Here is a 19,523-nt window from a genome sequence, read left to right on the forward strand (position 1 = left end):
TCCATCTGTTGGTGTTCCCTCTAGTGATATAAAGATCCATATAGACCAGGGGTCTCCAAACTTTCTAAACAAGGGGCCATGTCACAGACACTGGCTGCAGGGACCTTTTCTGCCCACATTTACCGTTATTTGTTATTGATATATTTCTCTTTTTGTTACATTTTTGAGAGACTGTTTTCTCGGATTTGCCCAAAAGACTATTCCTTTTTTTTTATTCTGAACTATACATGTAAATTGAAAAATCTGGTCACATTGGCCTCTGGTTTCCAATGTAAGAGCCAGAGAGTCTGCTACTGGGGTCTCCTGCTATTGTCGGTTTAATATGGACTAAAAAGGGGGAGTTTGGGACATTGAATGAGATATGTGGATCCAGTGGCGTAACTAGACTTTCCTTCACCCGGGAAGAAAAAGACTCAGGTTGCCATTAGGACTTAGCAGGAATTTGTGAGTAACCAGTTGTGCACCGTGTACAGTGATCAGGAGTGCGTGGTGTACAGAATGCGGTGATCAGGAGTGCGTGGTGTACAGAATGCGGTGATCAGGAGTGCGTGGTGTACAGAATGCGGTGATCAGGAGTGCGTGGTGTACAGAATGCGGTGATCAGGAGTGCGTGGTGTACAGAATGCGGTGATCAGGAGTGCGTGGTGTACAGAATGCGGTGATCAGGAGTGCGTGGTGTACAGAATGCGGTGATCAGGAGTGCGTGGTGATCAGGAGTGCGTGGTGATCAGGAGTGCGTGGTGATCAGGAGTGCGTGGTGATCAGGAGTGCGTGGTGATCAGGAGTGCGTGGTGATCAGGAGTGCGTGGTGATCAGGCGTGCGTGGTGATCAGGCGTGCGTGGTGATCAGGCGTGCGTGGTGATCAGGTGTGCGTGGTGATCAGGAGTGCAGAGGTGCATGTGCATGATTGGCATCCCTCTTTTAGAACAAGCCCTCCAGCCCCCCTCCCAGTATAAAACCTCTTCCCTAACCAGCACATTACCCACCCCCCCACCCCAATCCCCCTGTACAAATGCAAACATACCTTTTCTGTTTCCCTCCCCTCCCAACAGACCTCAAATACAGAGCATCTCCATGCAGGGTGAGAGATGTTCTTCCCAGGCTCCTAGACATGGTGATCTGTCATAAGTCAAAAAAGAGCTGAGGAGGAGCCTAGGGAAAGCTGCCTCTGCTCTGTTATGCTGGGGTGACAGATAGAACACCGGCGGGGATGCTGCGGGTGCCCTGCGCTAGCGATGTCATCGTTGCCCCTCTTATACAGTACACCAGCGACACCTGGAGAAGCTCCATTAAAGCTGCCCAGAGAGCCGCGGAAAGCACAGGTCTGTATCAGGACCTGAGTTGCTGCTTGCATGAAAGAGCTAGAAAATAGGGCTGTGGACCTGACTTTAGAGAAAGGAGTCGCATAGGTGGAACTGTTAGTGGCGAAGGAGAGGAAATCAGAGAACAGGTGTGGCGGGGGAGGAGAGAAAAAAAAACAAAACAAAAAAGAGAGACCAAAGAAAGGAGGAGAATAGATGAGCTGGACTGCATCGGAGGGGAGGAATTGTTGGGCAAGAGAGTGTAGCTGGAGCAGAAACATCAGGAACCTGTCAAATGGCGGTGAGTGTAGGGGGAGCAGAGACATCAGGAACCTGTCAAATGGCAGAGAATCAATATACCAGGAAGTGGAGGTTGCAGTGGTGCTCTCCCAGTCAGGTGCGCCCGGGGCACATAAACCCCCTGCCCCCCCTAGTTTCAGCCCTGTGTGGGTCACGTCTCCCTTCCTGAATCTGTGTAAAGAAAGGGGGGGTTTTGGGACTTTGAATGAGGAGTACACATGATGGCTATAAGATGAGTCAATATCAAAAAACATGTTTTTATTGGTGAAAATGGAAAATGGCAAATGATACATGCAGCAATGTATAAAATTGTCAATCACATATTACAGACCATATATGGAAACAAACATTAGTAGCAACCAGCCAACCAATATGTGGTGTGGAACAAATCCTGGATGTAATAAAAACACTTAAAAATACATAGTAGGTGGTGAACTCGAGATAATGGAATGAGTAAAGGTGTCTGCAGGAGAAGAAGCGCATCCAATTTAGCCTGATGTGTTTCGTGGATAATACCACTCTTCAGGGGCGGGTGCACACAAATCTATAAAAAACAAAAACATGAGTAGACCTGTATGATCCGATGTTATACCCCTCAAAGTGGAGGATATGTACAAAAAGAAAAGGAGAGAGTTACTCATCCTTATACTTACATCGTAATAAGTCTGGAACATGGGAGACAAGGAGTCAGAGGCTACCCCAATTGTCTATACCGGGAGCTGTGGAAGGGACCCACAGAAGAAGGAGCGCACAAACATGGTCCCCAAGAAGAAGAAAGACAAAGGTACTGTGCTCTGTGCTAGCCAGTCCTTATGGCAGCACCTTTTTTGTGCACACTGCACACTATTTGGAATCCACTTTTCTACATCACTACAGGTAATTACATAGTCATTCCTTTTCTGTTCAAGCTCACAGAGGCTTCCTCCCATCTTCCTTTCATTTTTGTAATTTATATCTGTTTCATGTTTTTCTTTTTTTTATCTCTGATCTGCTCTTTCCTCCTCACATGCTATTTTCCTTTCCACTCACTTTTACTTTGGTGTTGGGCTCTAGTAACTTCCCACAATACAGAGTATTTACAGTATACCCAATACACTTTTAGATATGAAGCCCATTCACATCGCCATCTGGACCTTTGTCTTCTTCTTGGGGACCATGTTTGTGCGCCTGGTCTTTCTTCTGCGGGTCCCTTCCACAGCTCCCGGTATAGACAATTTGGGTAGCCTCTGACTCCTGTCTCCCATGTTCCAGACTTATTACGATGTAAGTACTTATTAGGGATGAGTAACTCTCTCCCTTTCTTTTTGTACATATCCTCCCCGTTGAGGGGTATAACATTGGATCATACTGGTCTACTCATGTTTTGTTTTATAGATTTGTGTGCACCCGCCCCTGAAGAGTGGTATTATCCACGAAACGCATCAGACTAATTTGGATGCACTTATTCTCCTGCAGACGCCTTTAGCCTCGGTTCACACTGGGACGACTTGTCAGGCGACCTAGGTCGCCTGACAAGTAGCGTCCCGTTCAGTACAATGGAACCATTCTAATCGGAGCGGCGCAAGTCGCTCCGACTTAGAAAAAGGTTCCTGTACGACTTTGGGGGCGACTTGCATAGACTTCTATACTCGGTTGAGGCGACCTGCAAGTCGTGCCGCCTCTGGTGTGAACCGAGGCTTACTCATTACATTATCTTGAGTTCACCACCTACTATGTATTTTTAAGTGTTTTTATTACATCCAGCATTTGTTCCATACCACATATTGGTTGGCTGGTTGCTAGTAATGTGTGTTTCAATATACGGTCTGTAATATGTGATTGACAATTTTATTCATTGCTGCATGTATCATGTCATTTTGCCATGTTCCTTGTTTCACCAATAAAAACATGTTTTTGATATCGACTCATCTTATAGCCATGTGTACTCCCCACATTCAAAATCCCAAATCCTCCCTTTCTTTACTTTGTCTGTTTAATAAGGTGCTCTGTGTTTATACTTAGCATAATGTGTAATGTACTTTGTTTTACCCTTGTTGCCGGGCAGTCTGTTCACCTAGGCTGGTTTAAGTGCTGCGTTAATTAGTATGTTAATTATATCATTGTCAGCTAGTAGTTGCTAGAGAAGGTGGGAATAGCCATGAGTCAGCCCCACCTTGTTATCTAACCCATTGTGTGAGGTTTTGGGTAAATATTTGGGTTATTATGTACGTGGGGGACTGACATATAAAAAGCCTGTATCCTTGTTCAATAAAACACTCCAGGTTCATACAAACTATTGTCGGCTAGTCTTGTATGATCAGCTATAAGATCTGATCTATATGTTCAGACTGGAGGAAGCAGTGTACTGACAGAAGCACTCAAGCGGGGTGTGCGACGGATCCGTCACAGGCCAGTTTACGGTTCTTCAGTCTTTAAGGGGGCCGGACTGTGGCCAGCGGGAAAAGAAAATTTTTCTGGCATCAGTGGGGAATAAACAGTGCCTCATCTTTGGTATTATGGGGAGGAATAGTGCCCCATTGTTGCTGTCAGTGGGAGGAATTATGCCCCATTTTTGGTGTCAATGGGCAAAATAGTGTCTCACATCAGTGGGATGAATAGGGCCAGATAAAGGCAAGCAAAGGGCTGGATGAAGGCAAGCAAAGGGCCGCAGTTTGAAGACTTCTGTTATAGAGGAATCATCAGGACCTCCTTCCGCCTGATGGTCACCCCCTCTAGTGATGTAAAGACCTATATAGAGGATTCACAATCTCCTTCTAAATACTGGTGATCCCTCTAGTGATATAAAGATCTATATTAGGGGAATTAGAACCCCCTTCCTCCTGCTGGGGATCCCTCTAGTGATACATCCCAGAATTCTATTTGCTTTTCCCACTCTCTGGTCACACTGTACGCTCATTTTGCAATCATTTGAAATAAGTACCCCCAAATCTTTTTCTTCATTAGTGCTGGCCAACACTGAACCCCCAATATTGTACTCTGTTAAGGGATTATTTTTCTTTAACCACTTGCTTACCGGACACTTAAACCCCCCTCCTGCCCAGACCAATTTTCAGCTTTCAGCGCTGACGCACTTTGAATGACAATTGCGCGGTCATACAACACTGTACCCAAATTAAATTTTTATAATTTTTTTCCCACAAATAGAGCTTTCTTTTGGTGGTATTTAATCACAGCAGGGATTTTTATTTTTTGCTAAACAAACAAAAAAAGATGGAAAATTTTGAAAAAAAAAAAAAAAAAAAAATCATGTTTCATAGTTTGTTACTTTGCAAACAGGTAATTTTTCTCCTTCATTGATATACGCTGACGAGGCAGCACTGGTGGGCACTGATAGGCTGCACTGATGGGCACGGATAGGCACATTTAAGGCGGCACTGATAGGCACAGATAAGGCGGCACTGATAGGCACAGATAAGGCGGCACTGATGGGGACAGATAAGGCGGCACTGATGGGGACAGATAAGGCGGCACTGATGGGGATAGATAAGGCGGCACTGATGGGCACTGATAGGTACCACTAATAGGTGGCACTGATAGGGAGCACTGTTGTTGAGGCACCGATTGTGGGCACTGATAGGTGGCACTCTAGGCACTGATGGGTGGCACTGTGGGCACTGATGGGCAGCACTGGCAGAGGGCACAGATGATCTGGTGGCGCTTGCCGTGAGAGTGACTGATGTCCCTCTCACGGCCGCCGGTGATCGTCTTTTTTTTCCTGCTCATGCTGTCAGCGCGAGGAGAAAAAATAGCCGATTACCAGCTCTGTTGATGTCACATGATCAGCTGTCATTGGCTGACATCTGAACATGTGGTAAGGGGTCGGGATTGACCCCTCACTCCGATCTGTGATCAAGCGAGTCTCATAGACTCGCTCATCAAAGAGCGCGCCGAGGGCGCGCAGGCCGCTCGTGCACGGGACGATGTCAATGGACGTAGTCCCGGCAAAGCAGGTTCGCGCTGTAGCCGTCATTCACCTATAGAGTGGATCTCTAGAGGTTAAATGCATTATTTTGCATTTAGAACCATTGAACTGCAGCTTCCACTGCTTTGACCAATCTTCCAATAATGCCAAATCATGTTCCATGTTAGACACCTCCAGGGGTATCAACCCCATTTCACACCTTTGTATCATCAGAAAAAAAAGACATACATTACCCAGCAAACCTAAAAACAGATTAAATAGAACAGGACCTAGTACCTTGTGGTCCACCACTAGTGACTGGTCTTTGTTCTGAATGAAACCCATTTACAGCCACACCCAGTTATCAAACCTTTAGCCAACTGCATATCCACTGAAGTCCTAGCTTGTACAATTTTTTTTATTAGAATATTTGGAACGGTATTAAATGCTTTGCTAAGATCAGGGCTTTTTTTCTCAGAGAATAGGTGCAGGGACTCCCCCTTTTGGGCGTTACCCATTTTCTTTGCCCCTACCTACCTCTGAGCACCAGTCCTTAGTTCCACCCCCTACCCACCTCCCAGCACTGCCCCTTTTAGAGAATACAGAACCATGTAACATTTGTGGTACTAAGTAATATGTATGGAATTTGTAATTGATAACAAGAAAAGCAGTAAAAATAGACCCCCCCCACAGCCAACAATAGACCCACCAGCAACAATAGATCCCCCCCCCCCTGCAACAATGGACCACCTACAACAAAATACCACCCAGCAACAATAGACCCTCTAGCAGCCAGCTATAGACTGCTCCCTCAAAGTAGATCCCTCCCAGCGACAACTGACCCCCCAGCAACTTAAGACCCACCCCAGCAAAAATAGATCCCCCACCAGCAACAATAGACTTCCCCAGCAGCAATCCACCCTTCTGCAGAAACAGATACCCTCCAGCAACAATAAATCCATGAGCAGCCAGCATCAATAGACACTGTAGCACAACCCAGCACTTCTTGCCATTACATACATTCAGTGGTGGAGGTGCCAGAACTGTGTTCCCCCGAGTCCCCGCTGAAAAAAAGCCCTGGCTAAGATCAAGATGGGCTATGTCCACAGCACCACTCTAACTCTTCCTCACTCTATCCAAAATGAAAAAAAAAAAAAAGAATAGTTTTGGCCTTAGACAACACATGATTGGTTGATAAGGCTGTAAACCCCCTGGTACCCAACATGCCACCCAAGAGCTGCAGACCACCCATTCACACTTAGACCTCATGCACACAGGACATCAAAAACAGCACTTTTACAGGCATTTGAGTTTTTTTTTCTGCCTCTAAAAACCCTTCTATGTTAGCCTATGTGTCTGCGCACATATATGCATTTACAAAGCATGAAGGCAGAAGAGAAAAAAAATCATTTGCAGATTCAGAAGAGCAGTGTTTGGGTGAAAGAAATGCCAAATGTGCATTAACAGGGATTGCGATGCGCTTTCCATTAATGCATTGTAATGACCAGAATAAATTAATATTCTGGCCAACAGAATGCATTGACACCGAATGCACATGAACACGCAAAAAAGCACATGCAAAACATGGCTTTTAGTAATGAAATAGTTTTATTTCTTTTACACTCTTATATTTTTTGTGCCTTCCATCCCTTTTCTCTTTTTTTCTAAACTTTTATCATGGATTTCTCTAAAAAGATCAAATGTGCTCAAAACTCCTGTCCCTAAATAAAATGGTTAGCTTACAGTTCTGTTTACACCTTCAATGGGCCTTTGGTGAGGCTTCAATGGGCCTTTGGTGAGGCTTCAATGGGCCTTTGGTGAGGCTTCAATGGGCCTTTGGTGAGGCTTCAATGGGCCTTTGGTGAGGCTTCAAGCGAGCTTTGCCATAGACTTCTATGGAGGCTATGAAGACGCTTTGAAGCACCACTAAAGCTACATGGGGGATCATTTTTGAAGCAAAGCAAAGCAAAGCAAAAGCAAGGTGTAAACAGGACTGTAAGCTAACCATTTTATTTAGTGACAGGAGCTTTGACTGGCGTTCAGAGAGCTTTAACAAAGCCTGTCCGAAGCCATGTTTTGAAGCAAGTGTAAACTAGCCGCTAATGTGCGTTGAAGCCGAAGCAAGTGTAATTGAGCCCTATTGGAAAACAGGATGAAAAGATCTGTATTTGTAACAATCGTTCTGTTCATTAGTACACTGCTTTCAAGAGCCAATATGGACTATTCAGATAAAAATTTCCAAAGGGACACGCTGGAATTTTTTTCCGCTTATTTACATCCAATTTTCATTTAATTAGTACAGTATTCCTCCTATAAATATAAAATGAGCAAGTCTGTGCATGATTGGAAACCATGTATGACCATAGACTAAAGCTATATACTTTGTCATCTGTTCAATAATTTTTCTTTACCATTTTAGGCATTCTTGTTTTAAACATGAGGACAGGGAAAATGTGAATGATCATTCATCTGATTTTCTAATAGTGTGTACTAGGCTTGAAAAAGACACCGGCAGACAGTGACAGAGAAGACATCATTCAGATCAATCATAGCAAATTCCCTTTTTATAAATTGATTGATAACAAAACGTGCATTCTCTAGGAAAGGCTTCTCTTACTGTCTGTAGGGCAGAGTCTGCTTTTTCTATCTCTCTCAGAACCAATCATTCAGATTGTACAGTGGAACTAGAAGTCTCAGCATGCGCTGCCAGTACAACGGGAGGCAGGAGGTTTTATTAGCAGATCTACAGATAGATATACTGATGAAGATCATTGCTTATAGTGATTGTGAACTCAATTTTTTTTTTGTAAAGAACAAGCAGGCTTATACTCACCTGCTCTGTGCAATGGTATTGCACAGAGCGGTTCCAATCCTTTGAGTTCCCCGTCAGCGCTCCCGGCTGTCACGGCACACCTGCTCACAAAGCTGCGCTGCCTGCATCTATAGACACAGACAGCGCAATCAAAAGGCCAGCTTGAGTCATCTGAGCTTGCATTGCAAATTTTTGATTTCCATATAACACTATAGCTGACCCTGTTACAATCTGATTGTATAAACTCCTTTAGGCTGGTTTCACACGGGTGATTGGACATGTGCAATTTATTTAGTTTCAAATTCGTTTAACGAATTTTGACAAATTCGTTAATTTGGAGATATACGAATTAACGAAAACCCATTTAGGGAATTTTTCCGAATATTTGTAAATTCAAACATTCAAAAACTCGAAAATCTGAAATAACTAAACTTATAATAATTAAATTATAGGTATTGGAATTTCCTTTCAAATTTGGCTGTTAGTTAAAGTTATCCGAAGTTACGAATTATCTGAAATAACGAATGCCGCATCTAAACAAATGGAACGGATCAAATTCATATTAATAAATAACAATAATAAAAACTTTTTATTGTTATTATTAATTAGTTCCGTTCCATTTGTTTAGATGCGGAATTCGTTATTTTAAATAATTCGTAACTTCGGATAAATTTGTATTCGTTTTGTTTACTAACAGCCAAATTTGAAAGGAATTTCCAATACCTATACTTTAATAGTTGGTTATTCTTTCTAATTTTTTAATTTTCTTTCTTATTTTCAGATTTTCCATTGTACAAATCCAATGTAATAAATGATCCGAAAAACGAAAAAAAAAAAAAAAGAAAAAAAAAAAAAAAAAAAAAAAAAAAAAAAAAAACACGAATGAAACGAAAACTAACAAATTTTTCGGCAGTGCACATGTCTACGGGTGATCTGATCAGGTACGCCTGTCAGTTTTTCAGGTGGACTTGATCCGATCCAGCCATTGTTCTCTATGGAGTGGGGTGAATGTCAGCGAATATGTGCTGCTGACAACCACTGGCATCTGATCCTGTCCGCCAAAAACAGATGGATGGGGGATCCATTCTCCATCCGTCCGGCAGATCAGATGACAGTTAGATGGAAATGAACAGGCAATCCATTTCTATCCGACTGCCCCGCAGAGAACAGCGGGGCTGTGTTCATATCTGCTCTGCATAGCGGAGTGGACACAGACCTGTCATCCGCCTGCTCAGCGGGGATCAGCAGAGAGATCCTCTGCTGAGCAGGTGGATGCGCTTTAGGGAGTCTGCTTCATCTGAAAGGGGTCTATGATCTACCAACAAGTATGTAGTGCAAGGGCCTGCCTGATTGGACATAAATTGATTGGTTAGTTTGGGTAGGTCCTCCATTTACAAAGTTTTGGTAAATCTAAACTTGATCGTGCAAAGAGAGTGTACAGTCAGATTGTAAGGGTATGGCGACCCTAAGCCCATAGAGGATTCAACTTTTTTTCATTCAACCAGCAGGTTGAACAGAAAAGGCTTACCCGATTCCCCCATCCACACATTCGAAGTGGATGGAGGAATCACTCCTGCTGAGCTATTTTGTAGAGTACACTGATCGGCGCTGCCAGCTTTAGCCTGCGATGCTGATTGAGTCGCATTTATCCGACCGATAAGCTGGTTGTACAGAAGTTGATCGGTAGATCGAATTCTGTACAGCCACTGTCCCCATACATGGATTGAGATTTGGCCAGTCTCTGTTGAACCGGCCAAGTTTTGATCCATGTATGGCCGGCTTTAGAACTTGATGACAGGAGGACAGAGCAGAGTGATTACCTCATCATGGACACTACTGAGCTAAAATCAACAGGCTGGAGGGACTCCACTGACAGTAATGCTTAGCCAGTATAAAGAAAAGTGAGGTCACTAACAAACTAAACACACAAGTAAAAATCAGCAAGTTGATCAGCACTCCTTCTGAGGTCATTAACATAACAAAACAACTATACCGCGATGTCTCTAAGTTGTTAGGTAGCAGTCGGTACAGCAAAAGATTAATTGCAACGTGAAAAAATTATAAATGAGTGCAGCACTGATATACGGTCTCAGAATAAACCAAGACTGAATATTTGTGCAAGGTGTACACTATATGTAAACCCCTTCTATGGTAAAAAATAAAAAAAAAAAAAACTTGTGATGAAATAAATGTGATTGCATACAAATTTAATGTACACAATATACAAGGCTAATGGGTGAGAACAAATCTTAAAAAGGGACATGGCACTCAATGTAATACTTATGCCGCGTACACACAATCGGAATTTCCGACAACAAATGTTCGATGGGAGCTTGTTGTCGGAAATTCCGATCGTGTGTAGGCTCCATCGGACATTTGCTGTCGGAATTTGCGACAACAAATGTTTGAGAGCTGGTTCTCAAATTTTCCGACAACAAAAATTGTCGGAAATTCCGATCGTGTGTACACAATGCCGACGCACAAAATTCCACGCATGTTCGGAATCAAGCAGAAGAGCCGCACTGGCTATTGAACTTCATTTTTCTCAGCTCGTCGTACGTGTTGTATGTCACCGCGTTCTTGACGTTCGGAATTTCCGACAAGATTTGTGTGACCGTGTGTATGCAAGACAAGTTTGAGCCAACATCCGTCGGAAAAAAAATTCACGGTTTTGTTGTCGGAATGTGCGATCGTCTGTACGCGGCATTAGAATGAACATATCATATGAACATAATGACAATGAAGCAAAAAAAACAAAAGTAGTTCAGAGTCCATAAGTGGATGGGTTCACATTTGTGAAGATAAAAAAGCACTTGGTATAAAATATGACGCAGTTGCATCAGCAGATCCCATCCCGGCATCAATCGTTTTTTTATCTTCACAAATGTGAGTGTTCCTTTTATAGAATAAAATACCCTTTTCTCTTAAATGGAATCACACTATGTGGCCCTTTTCCTTTTTTCCTTATAACTACATCACACGGGAGAGATTATTCATCTGGCTCTCTGTCTCAATCCTGTTGGAGTGTCATTGTGGGGGGAGTGATATCAAGGGGAGCAAGGGACACTACTGTGGAAGTGGGGGGCAGAAGATACTACTGTGGAGGTGGGTGATGTGAAGGGGATCGGGGAACACTACTTTGGGGGTGATGTGAAACAATAATAAGTGGGGCAGTGGACACTACTGTAGGGGCTGAGGGGGCAGCGGACACTGCTGTGGTGGGTGACGTTAAGGGGAGTGATATCAAGGGGTGCAGCGGACACTACTGTGGGGGGGGGGGGGGGGGGAGTGATATCAAGGGGAGCAGGGGACACTACTGTGGGGGGGGGGGGGGGAGTGATATCAAGGGGAGCAGGGGACACTACTGTGGAGGTGGGGGCAGGACACTACTGTGTGTGTGGGGGGGGCAGAGGACACTACTGTGGGGGGGGGCAGAGGACACTACTGTGGGGGCGGCAGAGGACACTACTGTGGGGGCGGCAGAGGACACTACTGTGGGGGGGGGGGCGGCAGAGGACACTACTGTGGGGGGGGGCGGCAGAGGACACTACTGTGGGGGGGGGGCGGCAGAGGACACTACTGTGGGGGGGGGGCAGAGGACACTACTGTGGGGGGGGGGGCAGAGGACACTACTGTGGGGTAGGGGCAGAGGACACTACTGTGGGGGGGGGGCAGAGGACACTACTGTGGGGGGGGGCAGAGGACACTACTGTGGGGGGGGGGGCAGAGGACACTACTGTGGGGGGGGGGCAGAGGACACTACTGTGGGGGGGGGGCAGAGGACACTACTGTGGGGGGGGGGGCAGAGGACACTACTGTGGGGGGGGGGGCAGAGGACACTACTGTGGGGGGGGGGGCAGAGGACACTACTGTGGGGGGGGGCAGAGGACACTACTGTGGGGGGGGCAGAGGACACTACTGTGGGGGGGGGCAGAGGACACTACTGTGGGGGGGGGCAGAGGACACTACTGTGGGGGGGGGGCAGAGGACACTACTGTGGGGGGGGGGCAGAGGACACTACTGTGGGGGGGGGGCAGAGGACACTACTGTGGGGGGGGGCAGAGGACACTACTGTGGGGGGGGGCAGAGGACACTACTGTGGGGGGGGCAGAGGACACTACTGTGGGGGGGGGCAGAGGACACTACTGTGGGGGGGGGCAGAGGACACTACTGTGGGGGGGGGCAGAGGACACTACTGGGGGGGGGCAGAGGACACTACTGTGGGGGGGGGGCAGAGGACACTACTGTGGGGGGGGGGCAGAGGACACTACTGTGGGGGTGGGCAGAGGACACTACTGTGGGGGTGGGCAGAGGACACTACTGTGGGGGGGCAGAGGACACTACTGGGGGGGGGCAGAGGACACTACTGTGGGGGGGGCAGAGGACACTACTGTGGGGGGGGGCAGAGGACACTACTGTGGGGGGGGCAGAGGATACTACTGTGGGGTGGGGGGGGCAGAGGACACTACTGTGGGGTGGGGGGGGGCAGGGGACACTACTGTGGGGGGGGCAGGGGACACTACTGTGGGGGGGGCAGGGGACACTACTGTGGGGGGGGGCAGAGGACACTACTGTGGGGGGGGCAGAGGACACTACTTTGGGGGGGGGTAGAGGATACTACTGTGGGGGTAGGGGGGGCAGAGGACACTACTGTGGGGGTAGGGGGGGCAGAGGACACTACTGTGGGGGTAGGGGGGGGCAGAGGACACTACTGTGGGGGTAGGGGGGGCAGAGGACACTACTGTGGGGGTAGGGGGGGCAGAGGACACTACTGTGGGGGTAGGGGGGGGGCAGAGGGCACTACTGTGGGGGTAGGGGGGGGGCAGAGGGCACTACTGTGGGGGTAGGGGGGGGGCAGAGGGCACTACTGTGGGGGGGGCAGAGGACACCACTGTGGAGGTGGGGGGGCAGAGGACACCACTGTGGAGGTGGGGGGGCAGAGGACACTACTGTGGGGGGGGGCAGAGGACACTACTGTGGGGGGGGGGCAGAGGACACTACTGTGGGGGGGGGGCAGAGGACACTACTGTGGGGGGGGGGCAGAGGACACTACTGTGGGGGGGAGGCAGAGGACACTACTGTGGGGGGGAGCAGAGGACACTACTGTGGGGGGGGGGCAGAGGACACTACTGTGGGGGGGGGTGGGGGGCAGAGGACACTACTGTGGAAGTGGGGGGGCAGAGGGCATTACTGTGGCACATTAAGTGTTCTCCATAGTATCTTTTTATTGGGGGCTTGATAGTTTGTCTTTTTTGGGTATCTTTGATTTCCTTCATGTTGTCCTAGTAGATCTCAACCTCTGAAGGTTGCCTACTACTACACAAAGTGAACCTGGCCCAAAAGGTAAAGTAAGACAATCTGCATATACTTATTTAGCTGTGTATTTAGCTTTTTGCCTGAACATTAGATTTAAAGAGTCTGAAATTCATACATTGTAATATAAAAGGAGGTTTATAATGGTGGCATTCTGGAATCCAGTGTCTAAATAGAATTTGTAATTGGATTCTAGATGGAAATGTCACGGCATGGGTTGTGAACTAATGACCCTACCAAACAGTCCAAGTCGAGACGGTCTATTAATTTCTCCCATCTGCATTCATCAGCTCCATCCAGATGAGCCCGTATGATAATCTAGTCATCTCCCCTACTATTGGAGTATTATACTGGGTTTTATCCTCATGGAATATTGGTTGGAGGCTTTCTATAATGGCTGTTTGGACACCCCATTAATCACAAGTATCAACATTTCTATTGTCTACGCTGGATTCGAAGCGGACCTCAGATGTACACAGAAATTTCCAATTAGAGACTCACGCAGCAATATATTACACAGCGGCTTGGTTAGCCGGTTAATAGGAGAGCATGTACAACGCATTCACAAGGCCATACTTTTATGTAACAATGCAAAATCTTTGTATTATATCCCTTTATGAGTGACTGCAGCAATCAGAATACTTTTTAAAGGATAAGTTCACTTTTATTAAAAATTTTTAAATTTTTGCCTCCTCTCCCCCTTCTGATCAGATGTTACAACAGACCACAGATCAGAGGCGTAACTAGAACCTTCAGGGCACCGGTGCAAGGAACCATAAAGGGCCCCCCTGACCACCAGCTGGGGACCCCCCATGGTGGCAGAACACCGGGCCCAGAGTGCTGCGTTCAGGGGTATGCTATGTACAGACTGCAGAGTTCAGGAGTGTGTTATGTACAGACTGCAGAGTTCAGGAGTGTGTTATGTACAGACTGCAGAGTTCAGGAGTGTGTTATGTACAGACTGCAGAGTTCAGGAGTGTGTTATGTACAGACTGCAGAGTTCAGGAGTGTGTTATGTACAGACTGCAGAGTTCAGGAGTGTGTTATGTACAGACTGCAGAGTTCAGGAGTGTGTTATGTACAGACTGCAGAGTTCAGGAGTGTGTTATGTACAGACTGCAGAGTTCAGGAGTGTGTTATGTACAGACTGCAGAGTTCAGGAGTGTGTTATGTACAGACTGCAGAGTTCAGGAGTGTGTTATGTACAGACTGCAGAGTTCAGGAGTGTGTTATGTACAGACTGCAGAGTTCAGGGGTGTGTTATGTACAGACTGCAGAGTTCAGGGGTATGCTATGTACAGACTGCAGAGTTCAGGGGTATGCTATGTACAGACTGCAGAGTTCAGGAGTGTGTTATGTACAGACTGCAGAGTTCAGGAGTGTGTTATGTACAGACTGCAGAGTTCAGGAGTGTGTTATGTACAGACTGCAGAGTTCAGGAGTGTGTTATGTACAGACTGCAGAGTTCAGGAGTGTGTTATGTACAGACTGCAGAGTTCAGGAGTGTGTTATGTACAGACTGCAGAGTTCAGGAGTGTGTTATGTACAGACTGCAGAGTTCAGGAGTGTGTTATGTACAGACTGCAGAGTTCAGGAGTGTGTTATGTACAGACTGCAGAGTTCAGGAGTGTGTTATGTACAGAGCGCAGAGTTCAGGAGTGTGTTATGTACAGAGCGCAGTTTCAGGGAAGCACTATGTGCAGAGTGCAGATTGCAGGGGTGCCCTTTGCACAGAGTGCAGAGTTCAGGGGTGCACTACATACAGAGTAAAAGGTTTAGGGATGTGATGTGTACAGAGTTCAGGGGTGCGCTATGTACAGAATGCAAGGTTTAGTGGTGGTCCTTGCACAGTGTGCAACACCCACTCCCCGACTTGCCTGACACTGTTATACCTCCCTGTGTAGGCAGCACTGCCTTGCAGGGAGATCATGCTCACAGATCTCACATTCTAGAGAGATGTTCCCGCCGGGAGTGTGTGCAGGGATTTGTTACACCTGAAAGCAGCTGAGAGCAAAGCTGTCCCTCTAGAAGTGACAGCGGGGAGTGGGAGCAGAGGGTGAGAGCCAGAGGTGGCAGAGTGGAGTTTTGACACATTCTGGCTGCAAACATAGGTAAAAGGGCCACATGACAGGGCCTGGCGGGCTGGATTTGACCTCGTGTTTGACATATATGAGGTAGGAGCAGTGTTTCTCAACTTCAGTCCTCAAGGCACCCCAACAGGTCATATTTTAAGGATTTCTCTCAGATGAAATGGCTGTGGTAATTACTAAAGCAGTAAAACTGATCAAATCACCTGTGCAAAATAATGGAAAGCCTGAAAACAAGACCTGTTGAAGCACCCTGAGGACAGGAGTTGAGAAACACTGATGTAGAGCATGCTGCAAGCAGATGTGCAAGGTACAGACTATCTTGTGTCTACAGGTACTGCCATAACAGGGTTATGCCATGCTCACACTATAGATTACACAGTGCATGGTGTGACTATACAATACTGAATACAACTATGCAGAGTTTACTATGCCAACCATACGCATCCTATATGGACTTTATATTGTGCTCATATGATATGCAGACTGCATGTAGCACACATCACACAGTCTTGTGCCCACAGATCCCCATATACAGACATCTCAGCCCAGAAGGGAAGGTGCCAGGCAATGACCCCCTGTGGCTGTGCCCACACTCAGCAGATGTCTCTGTCGGATTGGCTTTGTAGCCCACACTGCATACTAATTGCATGGAGAACGGCCCTGCGACAGGTCTCTCCCCCCCCCCCCCCCCAGGTTCCCACATAGAGGTGCAAAACACAAAGTTGCATACCTCCATCCAGAGCGATGCAGCCCTGTACAGTGACAGCAGCCCTATCAAGGACTCCCAGAGGGGCCCTGTGTGCCCGGCTGGTCTCCGCACCGCTGTGTACAGGGCTCCTACGGTAATGAGGTTCGCACTCTGGAATGTTCCTGAGTATTGTTGCTGACCATGTCCATCCCTTTATGACTACAGTGTACCCATCTTCAGATGGCTCCTTCCAGCAGGATAATGCATCATGTCACAAAACTCAGATCATCTCGCTACTGTTTTCTTGAACATGACAATGAGATCACTGTACTTCAATGGCCTCCACAGTCACCAGATCTCCATCCAACAGAGCACCTTTGGGATGTGGTGGAATGGGAGATTTGCATCACGGATGTGCAACCGACAAATCTGCAGCAACTGTGTGAGGTTATGAACAGAAAATAAAGGCCGTTTGGCCTAAAGAAGGAGGGGGAGGGGAAAAGATTTTCCCCAGGGACTTTTAAGGTGCTATTTAATCAACAGTATAATCAAAAATTCTGTACAATCATATTAAATAAAATTAATGTTTTATTAAATCACAATTAAAATATCCATGCCTCACTTGAGGAGTGGGACATGTTCTTAAGAACAATTTGACATAGACAATGTCACCCAAAATTATTCACATTAAACAATGCAACAAAAAGCAACTACTTAAAAGTGCCATGACAATCTGCCGCTCGACATGTTTCGCTCTAATACGAGCTTCTTTAGGAGTTTAAAGGCAATGATTGTGGTGGACTCTAAATGATAGGAGAATAAACAATAATCAATACATACATTTAAACATGTGTAGAATACATCTAATGAATATTAAATTCAATTAACAGAGTGGAGATTGATACAGGGCATTTAAATGCATTCATGTAAGTTTAGGTACTAAACACTTCAACCAAATATATATAGAAAATCAAGGTTTATACATCTTACCAGGCTGTAGCGCACCGATACAACATAAATACTCCAATAGAATGACAAACTGCTGCTAATTTCAAATCGGGGAGTTCTCATATATGAGGGATATCGCTGCCATACTGTGACCACAGGGGAACATAAAGTTTAAAAATGGCCCTTTAAAAAGCAGAATAGATTCAAAGTTAGAAAAAAGGGGATCGCATCCAAAATCCTTCATATTTAAATTTCAGGGGATATGTTCCCTAAAGTAGAACCAATTAAGGATCTATTACCTAGAACATAAAAGTATCACGGCATATAACATCACGTAGGTAGGGATGGCATCATAGTCAAGTGAAATAGTCACTAATGACTGCAAAAATAGATAATGCAGGGAGAGCGATCACCAACAAGGATGTTTTCTAGATAAAGAAAAAGAGAGTGCAATAAAGGGACCATTAGAGATTCAAAGGTGCAGCTTACTGTCAACTAATGGCAGTGTTGCAACGAGAGAACTTACTTTACAGACAGTAGTCCGGCACGCAGGCTTGAGAGAGCTTCACGCTGCCTCCGTAGGACCGCACCGGTGACTGATCCGCCGCGATGGGGGTATATAAAGGCGGCTACACACCGCCCACAGTTCTGTCACCGGTGCGGTCCTACGGAGGCAGCGTGAAGCTCTCTCAAGCCTGCGTGCCGGACTACTGTCTGTAAAGTAAGTTCTCTCGTTGCAACACTGCCATTAGTTGACAGTAAGCTGCACCTTTGAATCTCTAATGGTCCCTTTATTGCACTCTCTTTTTCTTTATCTAGAAAACATCCTTGTTGGTGATCGCTCTCCCTGCATTATCTATTTTTGCAGTCATTAGTGACTATTTCACTTGACTATGATGCCATCCCTACCTACGTGATGTTATATGCCGTGATACTTTTATGTTCTAGGTAATAGATCCTTAATTGGTTCTACTTTAGGGAACATATCCCCTGAAATTTAAATATGAAGGATTTTGGATGCGATCCCCTTTTTTCTAACTTTGAATCTATTCTGCTTTTTAAAGGGCCATTTTTAAACTTTATGTTCCCCTGTGGTCACAGTATGGCAGCGATATCCCTCATATATGAGAACTCCCCGATTTGAAATTAGCAGCAGTTTGTCATTCTATTGGAGTATTTATGTCGTATCGGTGCGCTACAGCCTGGTAAGATGTATAAACCTTGATTTTCTATATATATTTGGTTGAAGTGTTTAGTACCTAAACTTACATGAATGCATTTAAATGCCCTGTATCAATCTCCACTCTGTTAATTGAATTTAATATTCATTAGATGTATTCTACACATGTTTAAATGTATGTATTGATTATTGTTTATTCTCCTATCATTTAGAGTCCACCACAATCATTGCCTTTAAACTCCTAAAGAAGCTCGTATTAGAGCGAAACATGTCGAGCGGCAGATTGTCATGGCACTTTTAAGTAGTTGCTTTTTGTTGCATTGTTTAATGTGAATAATTTTGGGTGACATTGTCTATGTCAAATTGTTCTTAAGAACATGTCCCACTCCTCAAGTGAGGCATGGATATTTTAATTGTGATTTAATAAAACATTAATTTTATTTAATATGATTGTACAGAATTTTTGATTATACTGTTGATTAAATAGCACCTTAAAAGTCCATGGGGAAAATCTTTTCCCCTCCCCCTCCTTCTTTAGGCCAAACGGCCTTTATTTTCTGTTCATTATTTAATCATGGGATGTGGTGCTTTCAGCTGACTATCTCTGTCCTTCCTATACCCTGTGTGAGGTTATGTCAATATGGACCAAAATCTCTGAGGAATGTTTCCAACACCTTGCTGAATCTATGCCATGAAGAATTAGGGCAGTTCTGAAGGCAAAAAAGGGTCCAACCCGGTACAAGCAAGGTGTACCTTATAAAGCGGCCGGCGGGTGTATATCTCATTTAGGATTACATTTAAATTGCAATTAAATTTTCAAAAAAAATCACCAGACACACACAAACCCCCCTTCCTATTCCTCCCCTCCCAAATATTCCCTGATTTTAATAAATGATTCCTGGAAAGAAGCTATAAATTATATCTGCTGGCAAACATTTGCCTTGTAACAAAAGCTTAACCTTGATTACGGTAATTGATTTTGTATTTAT

The 19,523-nt window shown here is 45.6% G+C and overlaps 1 protein-coding gene across 1 annotated transcript in view; it reads right to left on the reverse strand.

Annotated features, from left to right (window-relative positions):
- Window positions 1–19,523, reverse strand: part of LOC141112023 (transmembrane protein 178B) — a 127,110-nt gene that overhangs the window by 50,823 nt on the left and 56,764 nt on the right. The window lies entirely within an intron of this gene.

The sequence above is a fragment of the Aquarana catesbeiana genome, linkage group LG11 (genome assembly GCF_042186555.1).
Source record: "Aquarana catesbeiana isolate 2022-GZ linkage group LG11, ASM4218655v1, whole genome shotgun sequence".
Taxonomy (NCBI): Eukaryota; Metazoa; Chordata; class Amphibia; order Anura; family Ranidae; genus Aquarana; species Aquarana catesbeiana.